The 17,573-nt window shown below is 41.2% G+C and overlaps 1 protein-coding gene across 1 annotated transcript in view; it reads right to left on the bottom strand.

The window, feature by feature from the left end:
* Positions 1-17,573, bottom strand: part of SCFD2 (sec1 family domain containing 2) — a 729,048-nt gene that overhangs the window by 357,703 nt on the left and 353,772 nt on the right. The gene's annotated exons all lie outside the window — the stretch shown is intronic.

The raw sequence follows: 17,573 nt of genomic DNA, 5'->3' as shown, positions 1-17,573 counted from the left end.
TTATTTAAAGGATGAGTGTTATACTATTTGTCTCCTTCCATGACTTATATTAGCCTACCTTCCCCATTTCCAGATGCACACTTGATCCAGTGGCCAAGCATTTGTTTACATCCCAATCCAACTTTGTGTGTTCTGGCTGCGCCTGCACAGTAGCGTTCCGTAGACTTCTATGAGACTGTACCTCAAGCACCTCTGTCATTAAGACAAGAAGTCTATTGCACAGGTGCAGCCAGCTCACAAAAGATTTTTGGGTAAGGATGTAAAATGTTGGTGGCCTCAGGTAGATCAGGATGAGTATGTATCTGGAAATGGGGAGAGTGGGGTAATTCAGGTTATGAAAGGAGGATAAGTGCACTTTATTTTAAAAGGCACTTATACTTTAAGATCCCCCTGCACACTCCACGTCTAACAAAACAAAAATGAAAACCTTTTACCTATAAGAATTTTTGCAAAAAAATAATCAAATTCATCATATTCTGCACCTAAAAAACATCTAGAGTGATATTTCTAAACCCAATAATTAAGGATGACAGGAGTTGGTAAGATATCAATTGTGTGAAAAAGAAATGAGGACTAAGATGGTACAACGTACATGGAATCAGTCACTTAATGAACTATTTCAGAATAGTTTTTGTTTTGAATTGTAATATGCAGGCCTACAGAGGTTTGTGTGGGCCAGCTTTCACTGGGGATTTAGAAAATGTGAATTTAAACATTTGTGAAGAGGCGAGAAACATGGCTGAGCTCTTGTACAACAAAGAATGCTAGTCATGTCTTTAATAATTAGAGCTCTGTTTTAAGGCCAGAAAGAGAACGGGAAGGAAACCAGTCATACACAACTCAAAACCTTCCTTGTGGCCCAGAAAACACATTCCTGTCACTCAAGAAAAATACTTGTAAGAACATCATGTTTGTGGTAATCTCTTAATCACTGCCGAGCGAGTTAACTGTTGCACAGTAGTGAAGCTTTGAAAGTCGTACTAGAGAAGATAGAGAAATTCAAATAACGTACACAAGAACTGAGAGTATAAATGTACCACTAACACAGACACTTGCTCCTTTGTGTACACATATTCACTAGTTTCTCTTTTTTGTTTTTATAAAACATTTTCTGCTCTCTATTTATCCTGGTTAGAACAAAAAAAAAATATCATTGCCATGAATATTTTGTATTTTCATACGGAGGCTGCATGTGGAAGACTCTTCTGCTTATCACATGCTCACCTGTCCACCCCTTTCTGTTTTGCCAAAAGAGACCAATTGTTTACGGGGCTTATTAGCTCAAGCTAGTTATAGCACTGATTCATATCACTACTTCCAGGTCCTTGGTGCTGTTATATTGCTGTTCAACATTTCAATTAACTACAGCAAAGCAAATAGCTGATGCTGCATTTTCTCTTTAGAAAAACCTAGAGCCCTGCATTGTCACCCTATATTAAATGCTTGTTTGCAAAACAGAAATTTTATGTAAGTTAAAAAAAATACATTAAACTGACCTATACCTATTACAGGTTTCCTTAGTTATAGCAAATAGATGACATTAGTGGCTGTATTTACTATGGTATGGGCCAGTGCCTAGAGAAAGGTCAACATGAACAATATACAAATGTAGAAGAAACAAATGAAAAATGTTTTGCATTTGAAATCTGAATTCCTTATCTGAGCACCACTTTGAGTTATAAATTAGATGAAATGATATGTATGTAGGAAGCACACCCTCTCTGTGCAACCTTGACTGAAAACCCACCTCGGTGTTTGAAATCAATTTAAAATATGGGGTGATTTGTTTAAATTAACAGAAATGCTTTTGATTGTGACTGCCGACATTTATCATATGAGTCTCTATTGTGAATGCATTACTGCATTAATAGAAATGCATTAAAAGATAGATAAGTCTGCATTTTAATGCAGAGTTCCACCTACAGAAAAAAAAATTAAAAGTCAGCAGCTACAAATACTGTAGCTGCTGACTTTTAAAATATGGACATGCCAGGCCTAGTCGGAAGCTCCTCAGGCATGTCCTAACAGCGGCCCGTTGCTTGATAGCCTTAAACTGGAAATGCCCGGTGCCCCCGTCAAGGGAGGCTTTATACACCAGGATCAAAGATGTTGAGCTTATGGAGAAGATGACAGCCAGACTGAGGGATAAGCTGGAGGAGCACGACCTGGTCTGGGGGAGATGGCGGCTGCTGGAGGATTGATGGCGAACCGGTGTGGATGTGGTGATGTAGACCGCTGGCGCTCTAGCTCCTTTTCTTTTTCCGTTTCTTCTTTCTTGTCTCACTCTCTTCTTCTTTTCTCCGTTTCTTTTTTTTGTGTGTATGTTGTTGATGGTCTTTGTCCTGTTTCCCGTGTGGCATACGAGCTGAGCAGTAGACCCTGGGCGGCTTCGTGGTTTATTGTGCGGCCGCTTGACTTTCTGTGTCTCTCGTCCCGCTCTGCACCCCCTGGTCGAACCGCCTGTTTTGCTATACCGCCCTATACCAAGTTACTATATGCTGTATCCCTGTAATGGGCCCTCCAGATTTTGGGAGCCTTGCTGTTTTTGCTGTATGCCTGCACTGATATCTCTGTTTTACGACCATGAAAAATAAAAATAAAAATTGTTATTTGGAAAATATGGACATGCACCTGTCTAGGGAGCCCGCGATGTCAGCACCCCAGCTGATTTTCGGATCGGCTGGCGGTGCTGCCGCCACTGTCATTTGTCGTAAGGCAGTGAAGCCTTTTGGCATGCTGCGCTTTCTTACTGACCCAGCGACAGAAGAGCGGGGCTGAACTTCCGAGGGATGGCGCAGCAGCATTGTCTCCTGGAAGTGGGTAAGAGTACCTGTTAAAAACAGATACCCGTTCCCCCCTGCCCCTGAAAAGTGCCAAATAAGGCACCAGAGGTGGGGAGGAAGCAGATAAGAGGAGGTTCCACTTTTAGGTGGCACTTCGCTTTAACAAGCTCAATTTGGTGCCCATCAAAACATTAGGATGCTATAAATTATGTAGATTCAGCTAGCAGGGAAGATAGATGAATTGGATGAATGCCAATATAAAATCATAACCATACAGCAAAAAGGCAGTGGCTACTAAGTGAGTTTAAAATTAAATTAAGTATTTTTATGATTAACTGTATTGTACCTTTAGACCACACAAAGCTGACTATAAAGTGGACCTTCAGTAATTTTTTTCAACTTTCCATCTACTAAATTTTCTGCCCTTGTTGTTTTACCTTTGGATAGTAAAACATTTTCTTTTCTGCCAGTAAATACCTTATACGGCCCACTTCCTGTTTCTTGTCTGGTAAAAAGCCTAGGCTTATGACATCATGCACAGCTCTCTCTCACTCTCCTGAGAGTTTGCCAGGAAGGGGGGGGGGGGGGGGTGAGTCATAAGAGGGCCAGTGAAAATGGCTGCAGCCAGGCTCAGTGGAGGGAGATTTCTGCAGCATATTTGGTAAGTACAGAATCACATTATATATAAAATAATATGCAAAGTGGTTGAAGGGAAGCTTCAGAATTGCAAAGATGTTTTTATTACAAATTATATGAGCAGACTGCAGTTCTTCTTTAAATGGAAGCATATACATTAGCTTGCGGGTTTGTAAATCTATAGATTTCATAAAGTATAAATCAAAAATGTATTCTTATGCCTCCATTGAAGCCAGCCGTGACCTAGCTAATACAATTTGGGAGATGCTACCATTGACTTATTTCTGAGGTGGAGGCTCTAGGACTTTTATCCTTATACTTCCTTCACTATATGGTGGGTTGGACAGCATGCACAGGCTTATTTCGAGAAAGAGACTCGACTCGCTTAGTAGTGAAGCTGGGATCAGGATCAAAGAATTTAACATCGACAAGGATGAATTTATACTGCAGCTCCCCTAGATCAGTTGTCTTGTGCCACCCCATACTACTCTGCTGGAGATCGAGGTTTGGAGGCTGTGATAGTATAGTTGATTTCTTAAAACTGTAGACTGCAAAATCTGGTGCTGCTCTGCACAGAAACCAACCACCTTCCAGGTTTTTGTCAATTGAACAAGCTGAAGTTAGAAATGGATTGACTACCATGCACCGTATTTTGCACTCTTATGTTTTAGTAACCCTAGTTTGCTCACTCTGCCCCTGTATATCATAACAAGTGTGAGGAAGCCCCTGAGAGGTGGAGGTCTACCCTAACAACACTGAAGTGTCCAAAATATACAGTAACATAAGGTATTTTTGATTTTAGATTGTTTGCAAATAGAAATTTCAAGCTGGGAATTTTTAAACATTATTGTCACAGACTTTGGGCTGCAGGAGAACCATGGCCTGGGGAACTCTACGTTATAATGCGTTCTTAAGTTATCCAGAGCTGGTCACTAATTGCTTGTGGCTTCTTATGCAAGTTAGTCCAGGGAGCCGGACAGTCTAAGGAGGTCATTGTTATGATAATAGGACTAGCTCTACTGTGTAAGGTGAGCTTTTTCTGACATAATGGGAGTATCCCTTATCTGATGGTTTGCTGTATAAATTCAGTGTATTTCTAAAAATAAAGCAGTTCATTTTCTGGTGTACTTCAAGACTGGTGTTGTCTGGTCCTTGGGGTTTCTATAGCCAGATCCACTGGTCTCGTGTTCCAGGACTTGGGAAGCAGCTTCTTGGCGGAAATACCTAACAGGGTGTCTGGAGTCCGTCACATTTGGTTGGCAGCGGTGGGATGCTTTCTTGTGCCTGGAACATCCAAACCACCAACGGGACCTTGTGGGATGGATCTTTGCTACTCCAGCCTTAAGCAAAGCACACTCAAGGATTTGCTGGAATCAAGGGGACAGAACACCAGCAACAAGTCAAAGGCAACTCTAATTCCCAAGCTGATGGAGAGTGACCAGGTCAAGGACCGAAGCAGAGGGAGAGCTATGGAGGGGTCCAGGATGGCCGAGCTCCAGCGAGAGATCCAGTGGTGGATGTCGCTATACAGCACCACTCCCCCCAAGAGGTGATCATCCAGAAAATTGCAGACACGACACGTCTGAAAATGCTTGAAGTTCAGAAGGAGATCAGGGGTACTGCAGCGGCAGAACAGGGCAGCCGCAAGAAACTTCCCTACGGAGCTTTTTGACCCTTCTAGGATGGGGTGGAGGAAATCGACCGGTACCTTCATGTCTTCGAGACCCAATGCCATCTCCAGGAAACTGATGAAGCTGACTGGGTCACCATCCTCATCAGCAAGCTGTCTGGTCAAGAACTGGATGCTTTTGAAGCCATACCTGGGGAAGACAAAAAGACTAAGAGCGAGTCAAGGAGTGACTGCTGGCAAGATACGCAATCACCCCTGACGCTCATAGGTCCCAATTTCGCAGCCTACAACAGAAAGAGGGCCAGCTCTATATGGAATGGGCTCACCAGATGACCTGATCGGTAGATACATGGTTCTCGGGCTGTCAGGCATCTAACTTAGCAGATGCTGCCCAACTGATTCTACTGGAACAGTTTTACAACCAATCCCTAGTGAAGTTCGCTAGTGGGTTCAAGACCAAAAGCCCTTGATGGTAGATAAAGCAGCAGAACCAGCCGACCAGTATATGGATACGCAGAGATCCCACCAACCGGAGCCTCGCGGGAATCTCCACACCACCGACAGCACCTGCCCATATCCAGCCATCCACACAGCAGTCAGTCACCCTCCCTGCAATGGCCCGACCAGCTATACCCATCAAGAAGACCAGGCCTCGCTGTTATGGATGTAATCAAATGGGAACCAACAAGCTAACTGTCCTCGACGTGTCAACGTCACTTCATGGAACTGTGCTGCCCCTGGCCCAGCCCGAGTGGCTGCTCATTACCTGGAAGCTGCCCCACCATCTACCTCAACTGGCTTGGGTGAAGAGGAATTTGGGCTACTCCATGAGGTGAGCCCGATACAAGCTGCTGCCGATGACAATCAAAGGCATCACCGACAGGCCGTATGGGTAAATGTGTGACCTGCCCAAGGACTCAGGGACAGCAGAGCTACTATTACTTTGGTGCCACCCAGGATGGTTACAATGACTGGGAAAACCAGGAGGTCCATAGCTGTGTGAGTGGCTGGAGGCAAAGTTTTATGCATCCCTACTGCCCAAGTGCATATGGATTGGGGCTCGGGATACAGAGACGTGGAAGTTGGAGTTATGAGAGATATACTCGCAGATGCTCTACTTGGAAATGATTTGGGACATCATTATTCATTTTTCCATGTGGCTTTATCCCCAGAAGTCTTCCCTGTGACCACCCGGCAGCAAGAAAGGCGAGCGTAGGAGGCACTCGATGGGATCCAGGTGAGGCCTAACGTCCCTAACCCCGATCAGACTGTACCACCCTTTACCTGGGCAACTCCAGCTGACTTTACTCAGGAACTACTATCTGACTCTACGTTAGCTAGTTACCGGGGGAGGGCAGGGGTGGACCCAGGGGATTAGAAAGGGAACAGAGAGTGGGATTGGGAATTACTTTATTGGGTGACCAAAGGGAAGGGATCTCATCCAGTTCCCAAGTGACCGCTGGTCATGCTGCAGAAATATCGGCGCGACCTGCTTATCATCGGACACCACATTCCCCTAGCTGGTCACTTTGGAGTGACCAAAACTGTTCACCATTTGACTCAGCTCTTCTTCTGGCCAGGGATAACTGGGGATATTAGACAGTGATAAAACAGTTATTCCTGTGCTACCACTGGTATACACTAGATCAAGGAACTGCTGCGTCCACCGAGATGGATCGAACCTTATCCACTTGGTGCAAAGATAAGGGGTATGTTGGTGTGGCGCTGTTCTCATTTAAAATTATTATTTAAAGAAATCTTTTCCTTATCTGCCTGGCTCAAGGGAAAGGTTTCAGATAATAAAAGGACTAAACGTTAAAAATACAATCATCTATTGATGCCCATAAGTTAATACTGGAGAAACTTACAGAAATATTCTAGGAGCCACTGATTAAAGTGCAGATATATTCAAATATGATTCTTAAACGAACATAAGTTTAATTAAAAAAGTGCAAAGTGACGAAAAATAAATATAAATATCAAAGTGCAAAGTGTCACATAAAAATTGGTAAACACACTACAGAGGTGACCCTGCCCTAAAAAATTGTGTATATAAAACCAGGAATAAATAATACTGATACTTTTCAAAGAGTCTTTACACTAGATATACAGCTTAAACATAATAAATGAATGTGATATAAAACAAAAAATAAATAAACGCACTACAGAGACGACTGTGGCATGCGTTAAATAGATTTCTTCAAATTCTATAAATTATCTATCCATCTGCATATATAGATATTAAATTTAAAAAAAAATTCCCTCAACCATAAATAGGTCAGTGAGACAGAAAGTGTTATGTGCTTCTTTGATGAGTGCAAATAAATAATACATTTTTTTAATTAAGATTAAATTATAAGACAAGAACAACTGTAGAAATAGAAGTGACTAAGCCAAACCTATATAAAATAAATAATCCAAAATATAAATATCATCAAAAAGTTAATCTCAAAATATGATGTTAAATTAGTAAACGCACTACAGAGCCTATTTCCAACGTGCGTTAAGCCAAAAAAACACTCCAAAACTATGTCTAATAAGGTGTCCACCCTTAATTGGAGTATTTTAAACAGTGGGTATATATATATATATATATATATATATATAAATAAATTCTTTAAAAAAAAATATATAGTCTCTTAAGGTGCTCTTGTTTTTTTGTGACAGGTTATGTGCATTCCAATCAGATGACCACTTCCCAGTGTTCTCTCCACTGTGACCGTACACTCAGGTGGGCAATGGCCCCTTACCTTATGGTAAGGAGATAATCGCATATAAGTGAAGGTCCCTTTAAGGCTCTTCTCTCCAGATCCACAAACTTCTCCTTTTAATTTCTTATAACTCCGTGAAACCCAATGGATCTAATACCAATCACAGTGCATTGTTTAATCCCACTGACACCGGGTCCTTTTCTTCTCCCACTGGCCACAGTTCGGCCACCCTAAAGTCTGAAGGACAGAAAACTGGCCCTTTGTTTAGAAAATTTGGAGACTCCTCTCTCCGGTGACTCCACTTTCAGCTCACGTTATTCGGAAGTGGCTTCTCCTTGGTGGTGAGGAGAAGCCACTTCCCGAATAACGTGAGCAGCAGCAGCAGTCAGAAGCCAGATTTTTTATGTTCTGCTTAAAAGTGGAACAAACTCTACTGCATTAAAATCTTACTACAGATAGGTCAATTTCAATATCTCATTGGTTTACCCGAGATCCTTAATAGGAAATTGGGCAGACGTTTTGCAATTAAGCAAATAGGACCGATAAAATAAAATAAAGTAATAAAGTAAAGTTTGGCAAAACGGGATAGATAGTATGAAGAATATGGTAGTCAGACTTAAAAACAGAAATAAAGCATGGTCTGGCAAGAACCGGCCAGTCAGTGTGCAATATTCCTGTGAGCAGGTAATGTAAAGCAACTCAAAGACTGACTTCCTGCCAATGTCAAGCTGGGGGAGTGTCTAATTAATTAAGTGCTCCTGACCAAACTCAGTTGCAGTAAGGCTATTTTCACACTGGGGCTGTGCCGATGTTGGCAGTAAATGCCGCTCTTCTGCTGTTATGGCGGTGCTTTTTGGCCACTAGCGGGTGCTTTTAACCCCCTCTAGCAGCCGAATAAAGGGTTAAAAGCGACTGCAAAGTGCCGTTGCAGAAGTGGTGGCCATTGATTTAATTGGGCAGGGGCGGTGCAGGAACAGTGTGTATACACCGCTCCTGCACCTCCCAAAAGATGCTGCTCTAACATCAGTCTGTTAGTGTCTGTAAGAGAGGGTCTAGGAGAACCCTATCTAATGGTTAGGAGTTGGTCTGTACATCAAGGTGCTGTAAAAAAAAAATGCTGAGTGGGCCTGAAGAGTCCATGGTCTGGGAGATGATAGCACGTGTTCTGCTGAAAAGACAGCCAGTCGTCTTAGTATTTCCAGTTAATTGTTTTGCTGGAGAAAATCCAGTGTTGGCAAAACTATCATTTGTGTCATTCCCTAAAATACAATTCTGGACTGATGTGGACAAGTACATTTTAAACAGTAAGCTGTTTGGTATGCTGCTTTTCATTTATTCATGCATTTCTCTGCTTTGTAGAACCCTATTGTGCTCTAGGTTTTCCCCAATTAAATGAACAAAGGCTGCAATGCATTACTATTGGCCAGAAGGTAGAGTTTATCATTTCCCTAAACTTATTTTGCAAGTCTTCCATCTTCTTTGAAGTGAAAACCCTACTGCCAAGAACTACTAGGCAGATGTGGGAAATGAGTAGATCACAATGAAGAGCTGCCTATCCTGAATCTATATAGCAGAGCAAATGGCTGCCCTACATTGTTAGCAGCTTGGTTGTACTGTATATGTCAGATGCAAAGTCAAAGAACGCCATACTGTTCCATCAACAAAAATGAAAATGTTTTGCAGTGATAAGGTATGAGAACACAGTGAGCAGGACAATAACCTCATTAGTGTGCAAACTCCCTATTACTGTCCAGTTAGCAAGCTGGAGCATGTCTTATTCAGTGCTCCTGACCAAACTGGGGTGCCGTAAAAAGTTGAGGGTCAGACTGTGAAGAATTGTAGCTTTGGCTAGATCTCACCACCGATTGCACTGATTTACAAATTTTTGTATAGGAAAACAAATCCCACATATATATTTCAATCACTGATAAGCTATAAGCATTAAGAGCACCACTTCCACCAGACACTTTAATATACTACATTAGACTCAACTCATTGTGACTTTGAGTGAAAATACACAAATTCATTAGAGGAAATCTAACAGATTATTAGTAATTTTCTAGTCACAAAGAATGAAAATTCTTTCATTTTACTTTGTAAAGGTGTGGGTAAGACATGAAAGACAGAGAAACAAACTTCTACACTGTGAAACTGTAGTAATATAAATGTCTTTTTTGCAGCCGTTATTCCCACAGGGATGCCTGAGCAATGCTCTGAGACTGTATAATGGAGCACCTGAAGGTGAAAAGTCTGCAGTATAAATCCCTCTCCCAGAACTGGAAGCATGAAACAGCATACCTGTGTAGAACATTTTCCAGATTTGGTTTCTACACATCATACATTATGTGAGTCACTCACTACAAACAACTAGAGTCTAATTATAGACCCGCTAACTTTCAGACCCTGGAGACCTGCATTTCCACAAGTTCATTCTTCATACTACAATATCCTTGCCATGTTTGTATAATATTAATCAACAATGCTTACTACATGACAGACATTAAATCAGTCATCATCTTAATGTGGGAGAATATTATACGAAAGAACTTTACCAAGGGCAAATTGTTTTATGAGGAGGAAAGCACAGTATGAATATAGTACTGCCTATAGGAACCAATGAACTTGGTTTCTATAGGCAGTACTAGCAATTTAAATTATTGGAGTAGAAATTCTATTCGCCGATCCCCACTGATTGTGAGCGGAGCAAGCGCCACTGAAATATACATAGCCGAGTGTACTTGGCTGGGCTTGGCTCTGCTCACAGTCACGCCCAGTCCCGCCATTGGACCTGTGTTATGTCTGCAAGAGGAGCTGAGAGCCGCCCAGATACACAGGTCATCCAGCTCTGTGTATCTCGGTGGTGCCATATTAAAAACTGGAAGGCTGCAATGACAATGACAAGGCTGTAATGACACTGGGGCAAGGCTGCAATGACACTGGGGCAAGGCTGCATTGATGGGCATTTAAATTTAAGTTTGTTTTCCTTATACGTGCCTCATAAAAGTTTTTTTCCTTAAAATTCCCTCCTAAACTTGGGGTGCGTGTTATACGTGATAAATACGGTATATAGTTTTTTTCCTGTACATGTCAATGGTTTCAACGCATAATAAAGATAGACAATTTATAAAAGTATACCAGTCACTAGACTTGACCATTCAAACTAAAGGTATGATAAAAAAAAACGAAGTAGAGGTTTTTAAATTGGTGGGTCTGTGACAGGTTTACTTTTACCTACGAGTACGAATGGTTGACACTGATTCGCACTTTTTTCCATGCAGTGATAAATAAGATATGGGATATCATTTTGAGTGATGTATTAATAAGGTCAAATTGTTCTCAACATCTCAACATCTTTTACATGATAACGAACATTTATTTCAGTGCTAATTTCAGATCACTGAGGCCCAATCATACCGAAAGTGCCAAATTTGATTCTATATTATTAAACTGTATCCATTCATTGATATGTTTTTCTGCGCTAGTATAACATTGCAGTACACATTTTCTTACTTTTGGTAGCTCCCCGAAAGTTGGCCAACATCTATTTTTCAAAATTGTATTCTATACTATTAAACTGTATCCATTCATTGATATGTTTTCCTGCTGTAGTAAAAGCATTGCACATTTTCTTGCTTTCGGTAGCTCCCTGAAAGTCGTCCAACATCTATTTTTTTTTTTTTTATATTGTCATAATCATGTATTTTATTATTTATTTGCAACTTGCAGAATCCTAGCTGGTATGAGTATCACCCAAAACCTCTCTCATATGCTCCATAAGGGTCAGAGTCAAGACAGTACTTGAACCAGATACATTGATCTGTATTAACCTTGGCTCAGATTTAGCCCTGCTTCACCCTGAATGCGTCTTTGAAATCATGCGACTTCACTTGAAATCACCAAACATAGAAATATCCAGGCACATGGGTCACTGCCCAAGTGGATGAGGGCTGCCAAAATAGGGTTGCTGCTATCCCAAACTCACAGACCAATGAGACATACTGTAAGAAGAACCAAAAATGGGAAAAAAGGCCATGTGCCATGGCAAATAATACAACTCAACCTTGGGTAAGTAAAAGCAGAAAGTGTTTATTATTTATTATATGGTAGATAAAGGTGAAAATGAGGGCATACAGCAGTCATTGAGCGGCCAACCAGTGGACATAGTAGACCACAGCATAATGATAATGATGTGAGTACCTGGAGGCTGGAGCTCCATGGATGACAAGGGAGCTCCTGGGTGTGGAGGATGTCAACCATGCTGAAGAGCAGGATGTGAAGGGGTAGCCATGATTAGGAGGACCCAGAAAGGCACAGTGTATAAGCCCAGTGGGCAATGCAGATGTATTTCTGTGCAAAGGATGGTAACAGGCTGGGGACACCAGATGGACCATAGCCAGGACAGCAGGAAGTCACGGCCCCTTGCCGGGAGAAAGCTGCATCCAGCACCTGGAAATGATGTCACGGACTGGCGGAAGACAGCTGAGGAGATCCACCAACTCAGGGCAACACCAGGCACAGGGGCCCGTCCGGAGACTCTGTGGCCAGGAATGTAATGGGGACAAAGTCGACAGCAGTGACATGTTTCATGGGCGTTAGCCACTTCTCCAGGTCATAAAGCTGGTTGGCAAAACTACTAAAGAAATTTATAGGGACTAAAAAGAGGGATGGTGGGAAAGGGGGAGGGGCAGGGCACCTGTGTCATTCATGATGCTCCACCCTCAAAGATTAGACAGTTTAAAAACCTATAGATCACAAGTGCTCAAAGTACATACAATATAAATAATCAAAGCTGTGGTTAAATTAGAATAAAAAAATGTTTTTATATAAAAAAAAAAAAGTAAAAGAAAAATAAATTAAAAAAATTCAAAAATATATTTGAATATATAATGTGACCATAACTACATTGCAGCAGTTATATTACCGTATGGACACCAAGTTCTTCATTCAATCCAAGGGGAAAGAGTGTATTAAACCTATATATCCATGGAGTCTCTTTTCTGCATAACCAAAAAAAACTTTCATTCTCTATGAGAGACTTCTTAGGTACATATTCGATGGCTAATACAGACAAATCCTTGATGTTCTTGCCATGGTGGGTAGCAAAATAATGGGGGACACTGTGTTTGTCTTCCTCTTTCTTAATGAACCTGAGGTGCTCACAAACCCTGGTGCATAGGGCCCAAATAGTACAACCCACATATTATAAATTGCATGGGCACCGCAGGACATACAAGACAAACTGGGTGGAGCAGGTGATGAACGGCCTTATGGAATTGGTGTTACTGAAGCTGTCACTAAAGGAAGACTGGCTGGGTGATTAACTGGCATGTCAGACAGCCCCATTTTCTACATTGAAAGATGCCAACCTGGTTGTCAAAATAACTCCTGATGTTGATCGTTCTATCAGGCTCGATCTTTTTAGGATTGCTCAGGGCAATGCGATTTATGTGGGTCAGGCTCTCCTAAAACTAACCCGAGGAGTTGACAGAGTAGATGGTAAGAACGAAGGATAGACCAATATTTTTTTAATTACATTAGTGATAGTGATTAAAATTGCCATTAAAACCTGTAATAAATCTAACATTATATTTAGAAGGAACAATTGTGTCATTAGTATCAGAGTGCCCTGTTAGACAAGATTCAAAAGTCTCCTAGAGAAGTACATAGGGATAGCCTTTTCTTAAGATTTTTCAAATAAGACCTTGCTCTGTGCGATGCAATCTGTATCTCTTGTACAATTCCTCTGTAGCCTAAGGAACTGGCCTTTAGGTATATTTCTCTTCCAGGTCAGGTGGTGGCAGCTCCCATCATGCAAAGAAGATTTGCAACTAACCGGCTTAGAATGGTTGATGGTAACGTATTCATTATCATGCATGAGCTCTAAATCCAATAACACCAGATGGTTGGGGTCAATGACGTGCATGAAGGTCAGGCCCAGATCCTTAGTGTTGCAATATGCAAAGGCCAAAAACCCATCAACGTCCCCATCCCAAATAATGAGCACGTCATCAATATACCTGCCGTAAAACACAATGGGGGTTATTTACTAAAGGAAAATCCACTTTGCACTGCAAGTGCACTTGAAAGTGGACTGAAAGTGCACATGGAAGTAAAGTCGCTGTATATCCGAGGGGGACATGCTAGGAAAATAAAAATAGCATTTTAGCTTGCACATGATTGGATGATAAAATCAGCAGAGCTTCCACTCATTTCAGATCTACCCCTTAGATTTAGAGCGACTGCACTTTCAAGTGCACTTGCAGTGCAAAGTGGATTTGCCTTTCATAAATAACCCCCACGTATGGTTTGTTGTTCCCGATGGAGAATTCTTCCCAGTAACCCTCCATATAGTAGCGTAACAGGGTGCGAAAGTCACTCTCTTCACCGCACCTTTGGTTTACAGATAGAACTTGTCATGGAAAGAAAAGTAATTTTATGCAAGGCAGAATCTCATCCCCACGAGCATGAATTGGGCCTGACGGGAAATGAACTGCAAATCTTTAGATGGAAATAATTAAGGAAGTAAATAAGAGCTTTGAGACATTGCAGTGTAGTTCTGGTCCCATTATATATTCAGATATGTTTTTTAAATTTTTTAATATATTTTTTAATTTTATATTTTTATTTTATATAAAAAACTATTTTCTTATTCTAATTTAACCACAGCTTTTACTGTTTATATTGTGTGAACTTTTAGCTATAGCCTTTTAGATGGTGGAGCATATTGAATGACACATGTGCACAGCGCTTCCTTCCCTCTTTTTCGTCCCTATAAATTCCTTTAGTAGTTTTGTCGACCAGCTTTATGACCTAAAGAAGGGGCATCGCCCCGAAACATGTAGTGACTGCTGCCGGCTTTGTCCCCATTGCATTCTGGCCACAGAGTCTCCAACCCGGCCCCTGCGCCTGGTGTTGCCCTGAGTAGGTGGATCTCCCAGGCTGTGTTCCTCCAGTCTGTGATGTCATTTGCTGGCCATGGGCAAAGCTTTCTATCGGCAAGCGCCCGTCACTTCCTGGTGTCCCAGCTGCCATCTATCTGCCCTGGTGTCCCTAACCTGTTACCATCCTATGCACAGGAATCCAGCTCCATTTCCCGACCCACTGGCTTTTACACTGTCCCTGGGACCTCCTGATCATGGTTACCCCTTCATATCCTGCCCATCAGCACGGTTGGTATCTTCCACACCCAGGAGCTCCCTTGTCATCCATGTGGCTCCACCCTCCAGGTACTCACATCATTATGCTGGTGTCCAGTATGTCCACTGGTTGGCTGCTTCATGACTGCTGTATGTTGTTTTGCTTTGCTTCGGCTTTGCTTCAAAAATTGTACCCCATGTGGCTTTAGTGGTGCATCAAAGCATCTTCAAAGCCTTCATAGAAGCCTGTGGCAAAGCTCGCTTGAAGCCCCACTGAAGCCTCATTGGAGCCCCATGAAGCCCCACCGAAGCCCCATCGGAGCTCCACCAAAGCCTCATCGAAGCACCAAGCAAAAGCAAGTTGTAAACAGGACTGTAAGCTAACCATTTTATTTAGTGACAGGGGCTTTGACTGGCATTCAGAGAGCTTTAACAAAGCATGTCCAAAGCCATGTTTTGAAGAAAGTGTAAACTAGCCCTAATAGTACTATTGTTGTGGAGATTCACGAAAGTCTTACTACATATGGACTTTTCCAATATCTAACTTTTATGATTAAGAATTTCTTTCACAAAAAAAGTTTTTGGATTATTTATATTGGTTTGTGAAGTGCCACTTTATCTTTATATGTGTGATTTGTTGCACTTAAAGGGGCAGCTATACAAGATTAGTTCGCACCATTTTTCGTTTTGTATTTGCAATTTGTTTATGTGCTTATGGGAGGAATTAGGCACCATCTTTCATTCTTATCTAAGATGAAAATTAGGGCCATTCAGTCATAAAATCTTGTCTTCAGTGAGTTTATATTTAACTAGAATGCATCTTCAATGTTTCATTCTCAACCATACTATTTAAAATATTTATGAATAATACTTTTATGGACATTAATTGTGCTTTCACATAATGCATTTTGAATTTTGTTTCAATTTTTTTTTGATTGCAGCACAAGTTCAGTTATGAAAATGACAGTCATGGAAGCTATGCATTTAAAATATCTTTTGAGTTAGTGGCATTTCTACTTTCTCAACAGAACATCTTTCCCTGAGATTAATTGGAATGAAGGGAAATGGTACCCACAGAGGGTGTATTTAGGAACACACGAGTGAATTGCCCTTATTATGTATATAAGATGACCAGTCAGGCCAAGCCCTGCACAGCTGTGGTGACTGGCTACCACCATGGACCTGCACGTGAAGCTTGGCCCTTTGTCTTTCTAGCCTCTGTGTGTATCTGTCTCGATCACCTTTTCTCTTCCCACACATTAGCATCTCCTGCGCCTCGTCCATTAATTCACATGGCTGAAGACATGTTTTATTCCAGCCCTATTAATTAGCAGCTTTCACAATGGGTGTTCACAAAGCATCTGTTTCCTCAGGAAGACCCATCTCCCACATACAAATGGCACATACAAAGTGCAGCATTGATCCACCCGAGTGAAAGGAGCGCACACAGCTGCAGCCCCTGCCACAACAGTCTTCTTGTTAGACCAGATAACACTGCACTAATGTTATTCTGTCTGCTCTGTTAACTGGAGGGGCGGCCCAATGACAGAGAAAACAGTCTCACTTAATTAATGGGGCTTCTGAGAAGGTTAGTCATGTTCTTTATCATATCTGTGGGGATGTGTAGGCTTGAACGAGCATAAAAGCAGCATTTGTATATATTATTTTTAAGTGATATCGTCTAATGGTTTCCTGTTAACTCAGACTTCTGCAGTAACTTTTTCACAGCAGGAGGAATCTTAATTTCAGGTATAATGGTGTAAAACTTTTCTAAGCACACCAAGCCCTCAGCTGGCCAAAGAAAATATCAAACTAAAGGCAATGTGATGTCACTTTTAGGTACATTTTGCAGCAAATTGATTGGGTAGGATGGAAAATCCAGTTGCATATAACCAAATCGGTCTCTTTCTTTGTAGTGAGGAACAGTTCAAGCATGTATTGTTAGTTAAAGAGTGAACACTAAACTGGTCAGTGAGGTTAATTTACTAAAGGCGTATGGGCTGTTCACTTTTGGAAGGGAATTATACTTGGCTGAGTGATCTCATTGAAAATTCACTTTGCAAAGAAAACTCAAAAAAATACAAGGAAAATGTAAAAAACAAAACAAAAAAAACTAACTTTTTTGCTCAAACTAGAGCTACACGATTAATCGTTAAGAATCGAGATCGTGATTTGTTTCCCCCTTGCTATCTTAATAAAGCATTTTCCCCTATTCTTTCTATGCAGAGAATTCTCTACTCAAGCCGACAGCTGTCAAAAAAAAAAAAAACAAGCAGTCTGCCAAGTATCACAACATTCCTCAGTCCTGAGCCAACGATAAACATTGTAACGTTTTGTTCTTTAGATCAAAGGAATGAACTTTGGTCTGTAATTGAGGGAAGTTTAACCACTTAAAGACTAAACCTTTTTCTGACACTTGTTGGTTTCAAGTTAAAAATCATTATTTTTTGCTAGAAAATTACTTAGAACCCCCAAACATGATATTTTTTTTTTTGCAGAGACCCTAGAGAACAAAAGGGTGGTTGTTGCAATATTTTATGCCACACTGTATTTGGTCTTTCAAAAGCAATTTTTTGGGGAAAAAAAATACACTTTAATGAATAAAAAAAAAAATACACAGTAAAATTAGCCCAATTTTTAGTATAGTGTGAAAGATGATGTTACGCCACGAGAATCG

The sequence above is a fragment of the Lithobates pipiens genome, unplaced genomic scaffold, assembly GCF_037356315.1.
Source record: "Lithobates pipiens isolate NorthernLeopardFrog02 unplaced genomic scaffold, aLitPip1_a1.2 Scaffold_13, whole genome shotgun sequence".
Lineage (NCBI taxonomy): Eukaryota > Metazoa > Chordata > Amphibia > Anura > Ranidae > Lithobates > Lithobates pipiens.
This window is presented reverse-complemented; position numbering and strand designations above follow the sequence as displayed.